Genomic DNA, 19,275 nt, shown 5'->3' on the forward strand with positions numbered 1-19,275 from the left:
AACGGGATATTCCCTTGGCAGCACAACTGATCGATGCACACAAGGTATTTGATTCCTTGGCATGCCATACTTATTTGCTGTTCTTGGATGAATGAGGGTGGAAAACAGAATAGTGGGATGGATCTCTTTGTTGTATACCAATCTTGCAGCTCGGCTGTGAATAAACATCTGCCTTATCCCTCCATCCAAATTCCAAATACCCGCTTTTATCTGCATTGGCTATAGAACTCTTAGTAAGCATTTTAAAAGAACAGCATGCCTTTTGGGTGCCATGGACTGCTGGGGAAATTAATTTCATTATATGTAGACGATATAATGTTATAAGTCAAAGACCCTACATATGACAGTTACCTACAGGTTTGGGAATTCATTCAATTTGGACGCTATTCCCGATTAATGATTAATTGGTGCAAGTCGCAAGTGGACCCCATTTCCCTAGCTGCCACCAAACCAGCTCTGGTCTTTGCCATATGAGGACCCGGTCAGATATCTGAGAATTAAAATACACAAAGACTCTGAATAGATTTTAAGAGAAAACTACAAACCTATGACACTGGCTATATAATACCAGGTGGCGCTCACTCCCTCTCTCATCGGTTAGCATAGTTGCTGTGGAAAAGAGGTTTTTTTTTAACCAGACATTTAACTATTCACAAATGTACCTATATGCCTTACAAAGTAATTTATTACTAATTTATGTTATTCTCAAAATTAATTTGGGCCAATAAACATTCCACGGTTTGCGGGATACCCAAAACCTTCCCTTACTCCAGAGCAGCTTCACTGGACCCAATCTTGAACTTTACATTTGGATTGCTCGAACAAATTATGTGCGGAGTACTGGATTCTACCCTTCTTAGATAAAATGCAACACATCTCCTCCCACCCCATTATCTACCCTACTGCTAAGTTCCGCACCCAGACCATGAGTACAGTTTAATACAGAGGTCTGTACCCTTTATGCGTGTCTAGGGGTCTGGTTCAGCATGCCTGGACCTACTATAGTCCACGTCATCCCGGTCCTAATTACTCCCGTTGGCTTGAACATTGGAGCCTAAGGCCCAGCAACAATTCCTGAGGTCAGAAACCCCTACTTTGGGAGCTTCAGTCGATGAAGGGGTGTTTTTGGCGCTAGATAATTTTAAGAATAAAGGTGAAGCCTCGCAGCTGGACCTTTTTCTATATTTCAGACTTGAACACTCACTATGACCGAGCCTTCCCTCATTCCCTGCTGAGCCGCTGGTTTTGGCTCACTTCCCCTCAGAGATTCGTCTGGGGCCATGTTGGAGGTGAGGGGCACTGGGGACTATGATTAGACAAGAATGGGAGGAATATGTAGGTCGGAAGCTTTCGGACACAGTGGTATTACTGCTACACACAGTCCGGGAGAAGAGGATATAATTGAAGAGTAGACACAGACTTGTACATTTTAATGTTGTACAGAGGCTGTACTCCACGCCTGCAGGCTTGCGTGCAGTGGGATTAGAAGTGTCCCCATCGTGCCCATGTCCCAGCACCTGCAGAGACCATTGCTTCCATCTAGCATGGAGCTGCGCACGAATACTAGCTTACTGCAATTAAATATTTATTTTGCTCTCCAAGATGACTGTTCACCGGATCTCCTCCCTCTGTTAGCTGCTTTACTTGAGGATCTCTGGAAAAGTATAAAGCTGTTCATGGCTATGGCTTGTTTGCGGACTACAAGATAAGTAGTGATTAGATGGAGAAGGGGTCTTGTGACAAAGGTAACAGAACGGATGTCAGCCTTGTTAAATTGCAGCAACAATGCAGATGTATATGCTTCCACCCTCTCAAACATGTGGAACCCCCCTCATTAGTTATTTACAAGATAAGAATTCTGACACATAGCCTGCAATACAGATTCGTACCTTGATATATTCATATAGGGACTCGGATCCACAATTAATCTTGCGATGTCATTGGTTGTGGGGATGGGTGTTTGTGCCTTTTCCCTATCGTGCTGGGAGAGTATTTTCTGTGGAACTGGCAGGGAACTACGCGCAGTTATTTTGTTTAATAGCCTTACATTGTATGGATCTCTTCAGCATGTAATATGTTGTGTTGCTGCTTGACTTTTGTGCGGTCAAACAACCTTAAGTGCGGGTCTCGGCCAATAACCAATGCCTGCACTCCCTTCCTAGTACATCCGACTACTATTGGTCGACACAGGGGAGGTATTAAAAGGAGTCTTTTTTTTTCTTTAAAAAGGGCAGGTGCAAAGGGAAAAGGCCTCAGCCTCCACAGCCTTTCCTGCCCATCTATGGCTTAGGAGGAGCCTGGAGGTAAGAGATGTCTCCAACTCCAGTGGGATCTTTTCTTTCCACAGTGCCTCCCTAAGGTTCAGGGTGGCATTGATGGAAAGTGGAGAGCCTCCCCTTTGCAACAAAGCCTTCCTCAAATGTTTTCCTGGTTATGGATCGCAGTATCACCATTATCCACACTAGGCCACCAGGGAAGTGTGTTTTTGGGAGGTCTGCCCTTGTGGGAAACCTGCTGACTCGCCCCCACCCCCCCAGGGAAGGGGCCATTTTGAAAAAAATAAGTGGTTTTTCCTGGGGGTGGGAGTGGTTGCAATCGTGGCCCAAGGAAAATATAATGATATTAACAATAGGAAAAGAAATTGTCAGGGGGTTGGCCCTCCTGCCGTATAGGCCGACATCCCCTTGAGCCCTACTATTTTATTGAAATGTGTTTGTGGCCTTTGCATTTGTGTTGGACGGGCCTACCTCACTGTAGGCCAAAATATATATTTTTTAACACGTTTTTTCCCCATGGTAGCACAATCACGCTCCCAGGTGAAAACACATTTCAAACAAAAAAAAAATGTAGTGTGGGGGTAAGGGGCATATAAGACGACCCTCGTTGGCCCCATATATATATTTTTTTAAATGTGTGCTTTCCTCTGGGGGACCAATTGCGTCCCCAGGAGAAAACACTTTCCCAAAATAATATTAGTAGAGACTTTGTACAAAATCCTCTTCATCCATTGGCCTGTTGTGTCATTCACATTATTTTTCTACAGTGTGGAAAATGGGGCAACATTAATTTCCTAAAGGTAAAAGTCTACCTTTTATCTCATGAAACACACATTCACATATTAGCCCCTGCAACTTCGTGCACAGGGGGTCGTCCTTGTGAAAATTCAAAGTTGTATCACTCACAGTGAAGTTAGCCTTTACTTCTGCCATTGGCCAAACTTCACTGGAAAGTGATTGTACTCTGAAGTAAGAGTCTTCAGTTGCAGGGGCTGGTATAGGAATGTGTTCTTCTTGAGATCAAAGGTGGATATGCGCCTTCAGAAAATTACTTTCAGACTGGTAATGTCCCAGCAGCTCCCCCAACAATAAAGTTTTGCATTAGCCATGACAATGTATGCTGTGGAACTGGGAAGGTGAAGTAATACTGTGCCCTTTTTGGTCTTTTTTAAAATGTCTTTAGAGCACCTGCATCAAATGAGAGAAGTGTTTTTTTTGTTTATATAAGGTTACACATATCTCACAGACTCGCACACCAACCGACTGATTTAGAACCATGCCATACTTCTGCCTTCTAAGTGGGGCAGTGTTTTAGAAGGAAGTTTCTAGACAGCAGAGATGGCATCTCTGTGGATGACTGCTGCCAAACTTGAGGGAGAGGAAAACGGAGCAGAATCTGGAAGTGATTTTTCAGTCAGCGGTGTTCCATTCCATGGCTAGTCTTCTAGCGATTCTGAGGAACATGGTCAATGCAGTTGTGATGTTCCTTCATAAGCATAGTCTGTGCAGCAACACAAATGTAGCAGGATAGACCAATTAAGAGAGTAGTCAAATGCGGCGGCAAGCACAGAGTGCTCGCTTGGCAGCTCCCCAATTTAGCTGAGCTTCATACGCTCCCATTCACTAGAGACCCTGGATGTAAAGTCCAAGCTGGCGAGAGGTCAGGTAGGTTCAAGAGCCTGTGATCTCCGACGTAACTATTGTGACAGCAAGCACACTCGCCATGACTTATGGAGCATTATGCCCAATCTGATTAGATAGGACCACTATTCGGGTCCATCGAGTGGCACTACAATTAAATTAGGCCACCGTATAACCCCAACACTTAATTCATTTCCCTTTGGTCCTGAAGAAGTGTGAAGGATCTGCTCCAGAGACCACACTGTAGCGCAAAACATGTCGACCCCATCCCACATTTAAACTAACTCTGCACTCATCCAGCTACAGAGGGTCATAACTGCCCTCGAGCAGCACACAACCTTTTAGTCTTTTAAACAATGACGATGGGATCGTTTTTGTTAAAGTAGTCTACCTTAGATTCTCTATAGTCACCTTTTAGCATTCACCCTGCACGTAACATTGCACACAGACCCGCACCCACCTAACGGCTAGACCACTAAAAAGATCTCCGACAAAGTGACCCTTCAGGGGACCCGTAGGGCATTGCAGCACTGGCCCATTGAGGAGCACCACCCCATGATGAAGCATTTCATCCTTTGGGGTGTGCGAGGTCATCAAGTGAAAGTCTCACCGACTCCTTCCCATCCTTCTATAAATGACTCATTTCTTTTCCCACTTTCTACTCAGTAACAGTGACTCTCCTTAGTGATGACTATAATTCAGGAGTACGAGCCACTGGACCTATATCCAGCTCCTTCTCTCCCCCACTTCCCCTAATTTTTTTGTGTAAAGTCAATATAGCAAACTTTTGTTGACTGAATACATCTATCTCTTTTTGGATGTTGACTTCCTTCTAGAATTAGCAAACAAATTTACGTGCGTAACAATTTCTAAGAGAACACGGAGGCACTATGAGCTTCATTCTAGAGCACACTGGCGGACTCTCACTTCACTTGAAGAGTTGGAGAAATTTTTCTCCTTAAGCTAAAAACGAGGTTAGTGCACTAGCTAAGCTTGCAGTCCCCTACTGGTCTACTTGCAAGGTTCAATTAACACTCATCTTCGCATCATCCATGAGCAGATATCCGTTTATGCTATCGAAGCATATCAACAAGTTACTTACCTTCGGTAACGATATATCTGTAAGAGACATAGATTAGTTATAGATTTCTTAGCTTGTGAATTACCTCCAGGCGTCAGACTGGATCTGAAGAATTTTTTTGTCAGCAGTACCTCTGCTCGTCGAAAAGTGGCATCGGTCGGCTCTGCGCTCATCGTTGGCATCGTGGTCGCCGGATGACGTCGCGGCAGCTACTTAGACACCACCCTCGCGCGCGTACATCAGTTCTTATACACAGCATTCCACGCCAGAAGGGCAGAGCCATGCAAGACACTGACCACTGGTGCACAAAACTAGGGCCCTGAAAGGAAGTCATTAACCCTAGAAGTCAGTTCGCAGAACTGGGAGGATGGGTGGGGCAGTAAGGAATCTATAACTAATCTATGTATCTTACAGATATATCGTTACTGAAGGTAAGTAACTTATTCATCTAAAAGAGACAATTAGGTATAGATTCCTTACCTTGTGAATAGATACCCCAGCAATACAAACCCCGGAGGTGGGTTTGCGAACCAAGTTCACACCAGAAAATTCTAGAGAACAGAACGGCCAAAGAAGCCATCCCTCTGGACTTGGCTGTCCAGGCAGTAGTGCTTTGTAAAGGTTTGCAAAGATGCCCACGTAGCTGCCTAACAGATGTAATTTAGAGGAAAGCCAAAGCAGTAGTAGGTGCCGTCGCCCTGGTGGAATGGGCGCGCAGCCCCACTGGAGGCTCCTTTTTTGCCACTGAATAGCAAGCTTTGAAGCACAAAACGACCCACCTAGAGATGGTCTGTTTGCACATGGACCGACTTCTTTTGGCACCCACGTAGCCGACAAAGGGCTGGTTATCCATCCAGAATTGTTTTGTGTGATCCAAATAAAATGAAAGTGCAAGTTTTGGATCCAGACAGTGGAGCCTCTCTTCCTACCTAGAAGGATGCAGGGGCGAAAAAAGGTGAGCAAAGTGATGGTTTGACCAATGTCGAAAGTAGTAACCACTTTGGGAAGAAAGGAAGGTCTGATTCTTAGGACGACCTTGTACGGATGAACAGCCAGAAAAGGAGGTTTTGAAGACAGAGCTTGGAGCTCACTCACCCTTCGAGCAGAGGTGATGGCAACCAGAAAGGCAGTCTTTAAAGTAAGAAGTCTGAGAAGACAGTTATGGAGCGGCTCAAAAGGAGCGCACATAAGGTAAGTAAGAACTAAGTTCAAGTCCCACTGAGGCATTATGAAGGGACCAGGAGAAAAAAGATGAGTAATGCCCTTAAGAAAACGATTTACAACAGGGGACTTGAAAAGAGAAGCCTAAGAGAGGCTGAAATGGCTGAGAGGCATCCCTTAACAGTGGTGTCAAAAAGAGGGGGGGGACAAGGAGCTAGTTTATGGTCCAGTGCCCGTGCTTCACACTAACCATGAAGTCAACAAGGTGGGGGGGAACACTGTTCCAAGGTGAGTAGTGCAAACAGTCACTGCCTCACTGCATATAAAGTAAGAGAAACAGGGAGGAATGAGGAGTATACTAGGTCTAGGACTCAGTGCAGAAGAGCAAGTCTGGTCTCTTGTTGCCCTCACACACCCTGAAGGATGTCATGCTTCATCATCGGACAGTTGCTCCTCATCGGGCTGGCACTGCAGGAGGTAAGTCCTGACTGCCACGGTAGGTAGCTCGATGTTGAGAGCCTCAGCCGCCCTACACAACACCACTGCGTAAGACGCTCCCTCCTCCGTAGCCACGGTAGTAAGAGACAAAATGCCAAGGTCTGGGGAGGTATCCAAACCACTGGCATCCCCCAACTCCTCTCTCCAGTCTGTATCATACTCCTACTGGTCAGTTAAAGGGTTTCCGGACCCCTCCCAGTCCTCCTTTCCCTCCTCTGGTTGCTAATCTGGCCTAAAAGAACCAGGGTAGAACAGGGGTACAAAAGTACCCATCGGCACCGGATCTGCCGTCAGTCAACGCCTGTCCGGCTCCATGTTTACATCGGGGTGGAGGCTGGGGTCGACGCCGGGTGGGGACACAACCGGCGTCGGTAGCGGACGTGGTGCCGGTGGAGTCGGCGCCGATCCAAATCCAGGCCTGGATTCAAGGGGACCCTGACAGTGTTGAAGGCCCAGGGCCCCCAGTCGAGCCCACGGGGCCCACAGGCAGAGTCTGGCTGCCCAAAGATGGCATGCATCACTTTGTAGAAACTCCGAAGCTGGGCAGGGTTGCTCCGGGTCCCGGAAAAGGAGGGAAACTCAGAGCCGACCCTGCAGGCTCTGTACGCGGAGCCAGGGGAGTGGCACCACCAGCGTCCCTCGTTGCGTCGGCCGATGGACGGGGAGAAGTCGAAGAGTGACGATGCTCCTTCGACTTCTTGTTGGGCTTCAACTTACCTGAGGAATGCGAAGATTTCGAAGACGAGTGGTGATGGTGGCTGCGTGACCGGGACCGCAAACGGCGTGGAGCAGACTGCCGAGCCTCGAATAGCTTTCGGGATCTCTCCCGCAAAGACCTCGGATTCATGGTCCGGCAGTCAGAACATGACTTGGGCTCGTGGTCCCGAGCAAGCACCACAGGCACACGCGGCGCGGATCCGTCACTGACATCAGTTTTTGGCAGGACCCGCAAGGTTTGAAACCGGGCATCATTCGTGTGCACTAGGAGTAGATTGACTCAAAAACGGTGTCAACAAAAGACGCAAAATATTCAGTCAAACAGTGACTGAAGGTACCACTCTCTCCGGATCTGGGCTGACTCGCGCGGAGAAAGAAAGAATGATGTCTGCTCACGAGGGCAGTGTCTAAGTAGCTGTGGTGATGTCATTCTGGCACCCATGACGCCAAAGACGAACATGGAGCCGACCGACGCCACCTTTCAACACGCAGAGGTACTGTTGACGAAAAAAGTCTCCGGATCCAGTCTGACACCTGGGGGTAATTCCCAAGGTAAGGAATCTATAACTAATTGTCTCTTTCAGATGTTGCATTTGAATAATTCTAATGCGTCGCCTCGGAACCATCCAGACCATGACAGACTGTTCAAAAGTTTGCCTGTTGTTGAGCATTTCTTTGCCAGGTTTCCAGAGATCTATACTTCTGGAAATAATATAGCCATTGACGAGTCTTTGATAGCGTAAAAAGGGTGGCTGCTGTTCAAGTAATATATACTGGGCAAAAGAGCTTCTTATGGCATCAAGTTGTACATGCGGTTTGAGAGCTCTACTGACTATGTATACCGCTTGGGTGTGTATAGAGGAAAGGACTCCACTCTTAACCCTGTAGGTTGTACTTCCACACTAAGAGTCGCAGCAAAGATTGTATGGGAGCTTGTCCAGCCACTCCTTCATAAAGTTTAGAACATTTTTGTGAATAACTTCTATACAGGAGTAGAGCTGTTTAGTGAGCTGTACAAAGCCGGCATTGTGGCATGCAGTACAGTTCAATGTACCTGCAAAGGATTCCAGCAAGAACTTGTTTGTTAGAAGCTCAAAAATCCCAGAGAACTGCGCTGCATTCTAACTAGCTGCTCGCAGTCAGATTCTCCGATAGGCATGATGTATTCATGCTCATTACAATCCATGATGAGAGCACTTCCCACATCACAGTTTGGGGTCAGTTTCACAAGCCCACCTGTATGCTTGATTACAAGAAGTACAGGGGCGGAGTGGATAAGAAAGACTAGGTTCTTCAGCCACACAGCACAAGTCCTAAAATGTGCATGATATAAGAAGCTATTTACCCAACTAATCCAGATGGCAACATGCAAAGTGTATGTTGTTTATCGTCAGACCGCCACAAGAAAACACGTCTTTTCTTAATTTTCATTCATAGATGCTGAAAGTAGGGGTGCTGAAACACCCCCAGAAATTACTGTGCCTGAGCTCAGAAGGTGAATGATCAATAAAGACGCCTTTATATTGTGTCTTTATCTTACCACGTTTGCTGTGCGTTCAAAAACTTCGCAGGTTTGATTAATCCAAAAAGATGAACGTGCAATCCATCATTCAGGATTTTCGCTGTGCTCTCTCCATGTATATAACTCCTAGTAGAAGGGATTTGTATGTTCATGGCTCTCCCTGTCACCATCTGATGGGGTGTCAGGTGATCGTCAGAACTGGGTGTATTCCTAATGAAAAAGAGTGCCAATGGTAGGCAATACAACCACTTATTGTGCAATGGAGCACATAGCTTACTGATCTTACTTTTCAAGAGGCCATTTAGGCACTCAATGATACCATTACGCTGGGGATGGTACTCAGAGGATAATCTATGTTTTATCCTAAAAACTGTTGTAAGATGTGTTAAAATTGAATTAAAGTGTGTGCCGTTGTCAAATCGTATCCCTTCTGAAATTCCCCATTGTGGAATTACTTCATGACTCAGAAATATAGCAGCTGACTTCGCATCACAATGGACGCATGTTCCTATTTCAATTCATCGGGAAAAAGGTCAAACTACCACTATGAGGCACCGATAGTTGTTACACCTATCAATCATGTCCACAAAGTCAATATGGAGAGCTTTAAAGGGACCTTGTGGTCGTGGAATGGTGGAGTTCGTCACTTTCAAAGTAGGATTGGGAGAAATTTGTTGGCAGACAATGCAGTTATGAATGTACATGGTAAGCATATAAAGCGAATTAGGAACAAACCAGTCTTTTTTTATTTGGATAGACAAGTGATCTCGAACTATGAGATGGTAAATGCAACTGATCAAGAACTATCATAAGAAAAGCATATGGCATTATTGGTTTTATCTGCAGATCGTTGCCTATTTAATAGGTCATCCCCAGACTGTGAGCATCCTCTATGCTCCCATAACTCTTTCTCATGCGGTGGAGCATCTTCCTGCAATTCTTGCTTATGTAAACGCGCGGTCTCTAAATAATGAGACGTGACGAACAAGTTACTTACCTTCGGTAATGATGTATCTGTAAGGGACATTAGTAGTGATAGATTCCTTACCGTAGAAGTCAGACTGGGTCCGGAGAAACTTTTTGTAGCAGTACCGTTGCGTGTTGGTAGGTGGGGTCTGTCGACTCCGCGTTAGTCGTCGGCGTCGTGGTCGCTGGGATGACGTTGCGGTGTCTACAAAGATGCCGCACCTGAGTACCGACGTCCGTTCTGACACAACTTTCCACACCAGAAGCGTAGAGTAAAGGAAGACACTGACCACTGGTGCACATAACTAGGGCCCTAGAAGGGAGTCCCTATCCTTAGAAGTCAGTTCGCAGAACGGGGAGGATGGGTGGGGCGGTAAGGAATCTATAACTACTAATGTCCCTTACAAATACTTTGTTACCGAAGGTAACTTGTTCATCTGAAAGAGACCGTAGTTACAGATTCCTTACCTAAGAATAGATACCCCAGCAATACCAACCCCAGGGGTGGATCTGCAAAGTAGGTTCACACCAGGAAGTCCTGGAGAACAGAACGGACGAAAAAGCTGTCTCTTCGGACTTGGCTGGCCAGGCAGTAATGCTTAGTAAAAGTGTGTAGGGATACCCACGTGGCTGCCTGGCAGATGTCAACCAGTGGAACTCCAAGTCCCAAAGCAGTAGTACCTGCCATCGCCCTAGTAGCGTGGGCGCGCAGACCTACTGGAGGTTCCTTTTCAGCCAAATGAATAACAGATCTTAATAAGACAATCCATAGAGATGGTATGTTTGTGCACTGCCTGTCCTTTCTTGGCACCCACATAACCCACGAAGAGTTGATCGTTCACCTGGAAGTCTTTAGTGCGGTCAAGGTAGAAAGACAACGCACGTTTTGGGTCCAGACGGTTGAGTCTCTCCTCCCCTTAGGAAGGGTACGGAGGCGGGAAGAAGGTGGGCAATTTGATGGTCTGACCCATGTGGAAAGATGTAACCACTTTGGTCAGAAAAGAGGGCCTAGTACGGAGGACTACTTTGTCCGGATGGACAGCAAGAAAGGCAGATCTGGAAGATAAGGCTTGAAGCTCACTCACCCTGCGAGCAGAGGTGATGGAAAGCAAGAAAGCAGTCTTCAAAGTAAGGAGACTAAGAGGACAATTATGTAGCGGCTCAAAGGAGCTCACATAAGATAAGTGAGGACAAGATTCAAGTCCCACTGGGGCATTATGAAAGGAGAAGGAGGAAAGAGATGAGTAATGCCCTTCAGAAATCTATTAACAATAAGGGACTTGAAAAGAGAAGGCTGATCAGGAAGGCGAAGAAAGGCCGAAATGGCCGAAAGATAGCCTTTAAGAATGCCCAGAGCAGAACCCTGCTGGGCCAAAGAAAGAATGAAGAGGAGAACCTCTGAAAGAGGGGCAGAAAGGGGATCCACAGCCTTTGCTATACACCATGCCACAAATTTGTTCCATCTACAGGCATATACCGTTTTAGTGGAGGGATGCCTGGCTGCCAAGATGACATTACAGACTTCAGGAGGAAGGTCGAATGCTGTCAACTGTCGCCGCTCAATCTCCAAGCAAGGAGGTGGAGACTGGACAGGTTCGGGTGGCCGACTGTTCCCTGCTGCTGCGACAGAAGATCCTCCCGAAGACGCAATCTGATCGGAGGATCGATGGCCATGCTCAAGAGCTTGGGGTACCAGACTCTTCGTGCCCAGTCCGGAGCCACATGAATTACTTGGGCCTGGTCACGCTTAATCTTCTTCAGCACTCTAAATAGAAGTGGTACAGGCAGAAAGGCATACAGGAGGCCACAATTCCACTCCCGATGAAAGGCTTCACCGAGCGAGTGCCGCCTTGGAAACTCCAACGCGCAGAACTGCTGACATTGCACGTTCTCTTCGGTGGTGAATAGATCTAACCATGGCTCTCCCCACTGCTGGAAGAGACCTTGCACCACCTCAGAGTGAAGACGCAATCATGCACTGGCGTCTGAGTTTGTTCGCCCTGGCATTCAGGGAACCTGCCAGGTGAACATCAGGGATATGCCCTTATGTTCCAGCCACGTCCAAAGGTGAAGAGCCTCTTGACATAGGGTCAACGACCCTACCCGCCCTGTTTGTTGCAGTACCACATGGTGAACACCTGCACTACTTTTCCTTTGACAGAGGGAAGGAATGCCTTAGTCCAAGACGAATCGGCCGGAGCTCCTGGAGGTTGTTGTGGAGCCCGGACTCCGCCGGAGACCAGAGGCCTGTGATCTCCGCCTCCCCCATGTGGCCGCTCCATTCCAGAAGTGACGTATCCGTCAATACTGTAAACTCTGGTTGGGGGAAGGGAGAGGGATCTGCCGCTGACCCAATCCTGGTCCGTGAGCCACCACTGCAACTGACTTTCAGTCCCCGCCGAGATCGTGACAACAGTGGAAAGATTCCCCTGATACAGCACCCACTGGAACTTCAGGTCCCACTGCAGAGATCGAATATGTCATCTAGCATGATCCACAAGCAGGATGCAGGTGGTCATGAGGCCCAGCAGCCTCACGGTCATTCTCACTGAAATCCGAGATAGAGGCTGAAACATCAGTATCCTAGCCCTAATATCCTGGACTCGCTGCTCAGGAAGACAGACCCGAATCTGTGCTGTGTCTAGAACTGCTCCGATGAAAAGGACCTAGTTAACCCTAGCGAATGCAGGAGGTCCACCGTAGTCTGGAGATGGGAGACAACAGCCTGGGGCGAGCCCGCCTTCAACAGCCAGTCATCGAGATAGGAAAAGACTGAAACCCCATATCTGCGTAGATGAGCTGCGACCACCGCCATCACTTTCGTGAACACCCGAGGTGCGCTGGTAACGCCAAAGGGGAGCACGGTAAACTGAAAATGCTCGTGGCCTACAATGAGCCGTAGGTAACTCGGGTGGGCAGGCAAGATGGGGATGTGAACGTAAGCGTCCTGCAAGTCCAACGCTACCATCCAGTCTCCAGGGTCGAGGGCAGACAAGATCTGAGCCAAGGTTACCATCTTGAACTTCTCCTTCCGGAGGAAGCGGTTGATGTCCTTGAGGTCTAAGATAGGCCTTTGTCCTTCTTTGGTACCAAGAAGTAGCGGGAGTAACAACCACAACCAACTTCTGGCACAGGGACGCGTTCGATAGTTCTCTTGGCCAAGACAGCTGTAACTTCCTGGGGGAGAAGGGCCAAATGATCCTCTGATATACGATGGAGTGTTGGTGGCATGGAGGGAGGGGTAATCTCGAAGGGGAGGGAGTAGCCCCGTCGGACTATCTGCAAAGCCCACCTATACGGCGTGATGTTGTGCCAGTGGGAGAGGTCATGGTGGATCCTGCCGCCCACTTGCAACTGGTGGCCCTGAAAGGTCAGACTAGGAGGGCTTGGAGGATGCTGCAGAGGGGGCATTGGTGGACTGGCCCGCCCGCTGGCCCGCAGACCCACGACGCTGGGTCCCACGTCCCCCAGCCACGCAGAGGCTGGGTAGCTTGTGTGGCCAAGTAGCTCTGGGTGGAACGTGGTGGGGCACCCCTTCCGTAGCCATGAAAGGGGCGAAAGGCAGACTGCATGGGGCGAGAAGTGGCTGCGAGTCTCAAGGATCTGGCCGTAGCCCTAGAGTCCTTGGAACGCTCGAGTGTGTTGTCCGCCTTGTCACCAAACAGGTGACAGCCATCAAAACGCATGTCCAAATGGGTAGATTGGACAACCCCAGAGAAGCCAGAGGTTCTCAGCCAGGCTCCTCAGGGCTACCAACGTGGAAAGCGTTCTACCCAGCGAGTCAGCGGTATCCAGCCCACACTGGATGGTGAACTTCGCTGCGTCTTGATCCTCAGCAACAGCGTTGGGTGAGCACAGCCCGGACCTCCAATGGCATTGTGGCCGCACTTGTGCACCCGTATCCCACACCCGTATCCCACACCATGTGTGTATAACGGCCCAAGAGACATGCAGTGTTTACCGTTCGCAGTCCTAAGCTGGCGGAAGAAAACAACTTCTTCCCAAGATGGTCCAGCTTCTTGGATTTCTTATCTGGGGGAGCAGTAGGGAATGCGCCTTTTGAGGATGAGGCTTGGACCAACAAGCTCTCCAGGGTAGGGTGTTGGAAGAGGAAAAGTGGGTGCCTGGAGCCGGTCGGTGGAATCGGGCAAACATCCTGTCCACAGGAGCCCCTGTGCTGGGCTTGGACCAAGTGCCCAGAAGGATGTCGGTCAGGGCTGCATTAAAAGGCAGCAGGGGCTCCGAAGAGGCTGCTGCCAGATTAAGCACCTCAGTCAGAAGCCACCGTAGGAAGCTCGAGGCCCAAGGCCTCAGCCACCCTAGGCAACACCACAGCGTAGGAAGCTCCCTCCTCCATAACCACGGTAGGGGGAGAAAGCATACCAAGGTCTGGTGAGGTATCCAGACAACTGGCATCACCCAACTCCTCTCTCCAGTCCGGTTCCTCGATTTGGTCTGCTAGAGGGTCAATAGACCCCTCCCAGTCCTCCTCACCCTCTTCTGGCTGCCACTCAGGGCGGTAGGGAACGCCAGGAATGAACAGAGGGACAAAAGTACCCTCCGGCGGAAGTACCGCAGTCGATCGACGTCGGTCCGGCTCCGTGTCCACATCAGGGACAAGGCTGGGGTCGACGCCGGTTGGGGGCACAACCGGTATCGGGGGCGTTGTCACGGGGATTGAAGCCAGGGAAGATACCGTGATGTCGACCGGCACAGATCCGGATCCAGGCCTAGTTCCAAGGGGGCCCTGCAGCGCCAGGGCCGGAGCCGCCAGCATTGAAGGCCCAGGACCGCCAGTCGATTCCGCGGGCCCAAAGGCACGCCGGATGAGTTGGACTGCCTAAAGATGCTATGAAACGCTTCGTAAAACTGATAAAGCTGAGCAGGGGACGCTCCGGATCCAGGAAAGGGAGAGAAGCATGGAGCCATCCCAGCGGGCTGCGAGGAAGGAGCCGGAGAGCGATGACTCTCCAAGACCCACGTTGCATCGGCCGACGGACGAGGAGAAGGCGAAAAACGACGATGCGTCTTCGCCTTCTTCTTGTGCTTCGACTTACCCGAGGAGTGCAAAGACAGACGATGAGTGGTGATGGCTCCGTGACCGGTCCTGTGACCTTCCCCTCGACCGGGACCTCGAGCGGCGCGGAGCAGACTGGCGGGCCTCCAAAAGCTTTTGGGACCGCTCCCGCAAAGACTTCGGGTTCAGGGCCCGGCACTCTGAGCACGACTTCGGGCCGTGGCCGCGCTCCAGGCACCAAAGAGACACGAGGTGCACATCAGTGACCGACATCAACTTGTGACAGGAGTCCCAAGGCTTGAAACCGGGATCACGGCTGGACATGTCTTGTGCACCAGGGGTCATACGACACGAAAGACGTAGAAAAAAAGTCAAAACAATGGTAGTCAAAAAGCGACTAAGGGGCACGCTTTCTCCGGATCTGCGCTGGCTGGCGCAGAAAAAGAAAGAACTAACATCAGCGCGCAGGGTCAGGGTCTAAGTAGACACCACAACGTCCTCCGGGCGATCATGACGCGACAACGAACAGAGTCAACCGACGCCACCTACCGACACACAGGGGTACTGCTACGAAAAGGTTTCTCCAGATCCAGTCTGACACCTGGGGGTAAATCTAAGGTGAGGAATCTATAACTACGGTCTCTTTCAGATATTATCTGTTAGGCTTTGATTCAGATTCAGGCGACAAAGCATTCTGAGCCACCAAAACAGGGACATGTTGTGAACCTGATGGCACAGGTGGGAGTGTGTGCCTAGCTGCATCTTTAGATACCCAATCTGCTAGTGCATTACCCTGAGATACAAAATGCTGTCCATTTGTATGTGCTTAACTTTTCACAACTGACACTGCCTGTGTATTTTGTATTTGTAGAGCGCAACATTTATCCCAGAGGACATCACGGCGCTAGGATAGCATGCAATGTGGTGTAAGAGACAGGGTGTTTGATTGCGTCGTAGGTTGTTTTTAGCTAATGACTGATCGGCTCAGTATCTGGGAAACAGGAGGGTTTTTAGCTTATTTCTAAAAAGCAGGTGTTCGTCTGTCAGGCGTAGGTCAACTGGGAGGCCTTTCCACATGATGGCAGCTGACTTAGAAAAAGGAGCAGTCTCCCATCCTGACTCTGGTGGTGCGTTTGACTGTTGCCAGGGCCTGATGAGGTTACGTGAAGGGACGTGGAATACCATTTTCTCTCGCAGGGTGTGCAGGCCTATATTATGTAAGGTTCTATGGGCATAGCAGAGGAGCTTGAATGTGGCTCTTTGTCGCACCAATATAGCTCCTTCATGCTATCGGATGCTGAGCTGTATCTGGTTTTGTTACAGATCAGTCTAACAGCTGAGTTTTGGGCTACCTGTAGGCGAGAGAAAAGGTAGTCGGACATGCCCACGTAAAGTGCATTTCCGTAGTCCAGTCTACTTAAAAAGAGAGCCTGGGTGACCGTCTTCCGGCAATTCAGAGGAATCCATGGAAAAAGTCTTCGGAAAAGTTTCAGCGTAGCAAAACTTTTCCCACATAGAGTGCAAACTTGGTCCTGCATGGATAGAACATCAAATAGGATGACCAGATTTCTTGCCACACGCTTGGGTTCAGGGGTTGCTCCCAATGCTTGGAGCCACCAGCTGCTGTCCCAGATTGAGTGTGCCCCTCTGAAGATCAAGATCTCTTTTTTTCCAGCATTTAGCTTTAGGCAGTGATGTGCCATCCAGGTTGCGACTTCGGTGAGGCAGTTAATCAGTGTTGGCAAATCAGTTATCCAGAGGGATCAGTAGTTGCGTATCATCTGCATATGAGCAGATGTCAAAGCCCCATTTCCTACTGATGTTTGCTAGGAAAGAGACATATACATTAAAAAGAGTGAGGCTTAGGGAGGCTCCCTGTGGGACTCAGTGTTTGATGCTTTTTGGAGTGGAAGATGTAAGGGCCCATTTGAATTTTTTCGGTTCTGTTTTTCAGAAAGGATGCGAACCACGAGAGGGCTTTTGAATTCAATCCTTTCTCATGGAGAATTTGTAGTAAATTGTTGAGAGATACGGTATCGAAAGCCGACGTGAGGTCCAGAAGGACCAGTGCTACAGGTCTGCCTTGATCCATTAGTGGTATGATATTGTCAGATACGGCGAGTAACGTAGCCTCGGTGCGGTTATTGGTTCTAAAACCAGCCTGGGAGGGGTCTAGTAGGTTATTGGTTTCGGGGAAAATGGTGAGTGTCTATTTACCAATCTCTCCAAGACTTTGGATAGAAATGGTAGCTGTGAGATCAGTCGGTAGTTTGCTGGATCATAAATTTCTAAGCCTGTTTTTTTTAGTAGAGGAAAGACCACTGATTCCTTCCATATGGTGGGGAAGGAAGCTAGCTCTAGAGACTGATTAAAGATTTTGGTGACATGGGGACATAAAGCTGACACTAGTCTGGAAAAAATGAAGTGTGGGCAGGGATCGAGTGGTGATCCCGCCCTAACCTCAGTCACAGCTTTAGCTACCTGCTCTCCTGAGAGGGGGGCCAGAGTGGCCAGATGGACCTGAGCCAGGGGATGAGGAGTCATGGTTTCCCAGTCTTTGTCTTCCTCGGGCTGATTGTTAAAGGATGCATAGATTTTGGTCACTTTGTCAGTGAAAAAGTTGTTAAGTAGCTCACAGTTGTCTATTGTGGGTGCCATGGTTTGGGACAGATTGGTGGGTTTGCACAGCTCACAAATTACTTTATAAAGTTCTTTGGATGAATTGCCATTGTCTCCGATACTTTCTGTATAATAATTTTTCTTTGCATTTTTTAAGGCATAATGATGACTTTTCAGCTCAGTTAGGTAGCTCTGCCTGTCCTTGCCATCCATTTGTGCTTCTCGGTTCTACACTTTCTTTTCATTAGTTTTAATTCTAATGAGTACCACTTTTCGGATCGCGGTTTATTGTTCGGTTTACTTATTAGTTTAGGAGCACATTTATCAAGTGCTTTCTCTATCCCTTTTTGCAGTTGTTCAGCTTCAGGAAGGAATTAGTGTGGAGAGTCTCAGGATTATAGTGGGAGAAATGTGAGGCAAACAGGTCAGGGGTGGGGTGATTTGGTTCCAGGCTCGCTTCACCGATTGAGTCTGTTTTTGCCTGGAGTGGTTTAGCGGGAAGGCTGACGGAAAAGGAGATTAGGGAGCGGTCATCCAAAGCAATGGTCTGATGTCATGAACCTTAATCGTTTTGATGTTAGAGAATAGAAGATCCAATGTGTGTCCAGCCATATGGGTTAGTCCTTTGATCCACTGATCTAATTGGATTATTGCCATGTCATTTTCCAGATATTTGGCCCCCTGGTTGGTGAGGTTTTCAAAATGGATATTGACGTCACCGAGGATTTAAACAGAAACAGTTTCTAGACAGAGAGGGAGAAGTTGTAGTAGCAAGTTTGCGCTAAAATCAGGATGGTGGCCTTAGGGTTGTAGATAACGGCCCCTCCGAATAATTTATATTCACCTTTAGACACCGAGAAGGCTAGAATCTCAGGTGTGCCTGCCTGGATAACTGTGTCAGGGACGCAGGTAAGGTGTTCTTTAAATAAAATGGCTGTGCCCCCTCCCTTCTTCCCCTTTCTGTAGTTTGTAGCCTGGTGGTAGAGCCAAGACAATATCGGAGGTGTTGTTATCGTCTAACCTTGCTTCGGTAATAAATGCCAAATCTGGGTTTAGGTCGTCTAAGGTTTCCCAGATTTCGATACTGTGTCTTGGTATTGACCTGGAGTAAACAAAAAAAATACAGTTTAGGGATAGCTAGTTGGCGTTGATATCTTTCTCAGTATGGGGGGGCATATGTAAAATGGCAACCCCATATACAGTGGTAACGCAAGTATCTCTATTAAGGCCTCTAGTGGGTATCTATGCATAACAGGACTCCCATCTGACTTAAGGAAGCCTCTCCTGCTCCATCTCAATGCTGAAATGTAAAATGGAAGTCACATAAGCTGAATCTGAATAAATCAATAGGACTTTCCCTACTCCTTGCTTAAGAGCCGCTATCAATTCGGCTGCTTGCACAGTATTATGTGTTGGTAATGTTAACTGCTCTACTATATGGAGTGTATCAGAAGAATCAAGCTGTTGTGCTCAGACTACTACTGCACCTGTGTGTCTTACTCAGTAGAAGAACTAGCAACAAAATAGACAAGTCTACCAGGTATAGGATCCTCTGTTGCTTGACTAGATTCATCAGGAATGTAAGTTGCACAGTCATGCGCATCATCCTCAGAGTCTAATATAGGCTGGACAAAGAATGTCACGGGATTCACTATATGACATTTCACAACCTTCAAAGACTAGAGTGACAGTATAACCTCATATCCTGACACTGAGTATTTAGAGTAGTCTTAGGCTTCTGAATGATAAACACTGCATGGAGCCTCAAAGGTGCCCC

This window comes from Triturus cristatus, chromosome 3_2 (genome assembly GCF_964204655.1).
Source record: "Triturus cristatus chromosome 3_2, aTriCri1.1, whole genome shotgun sequence".
NCBI lineage: Eukaryota > Metazoa > Chordata > Amphibia > Caudata > Salamandridae > Triturus > Triturus cristatus.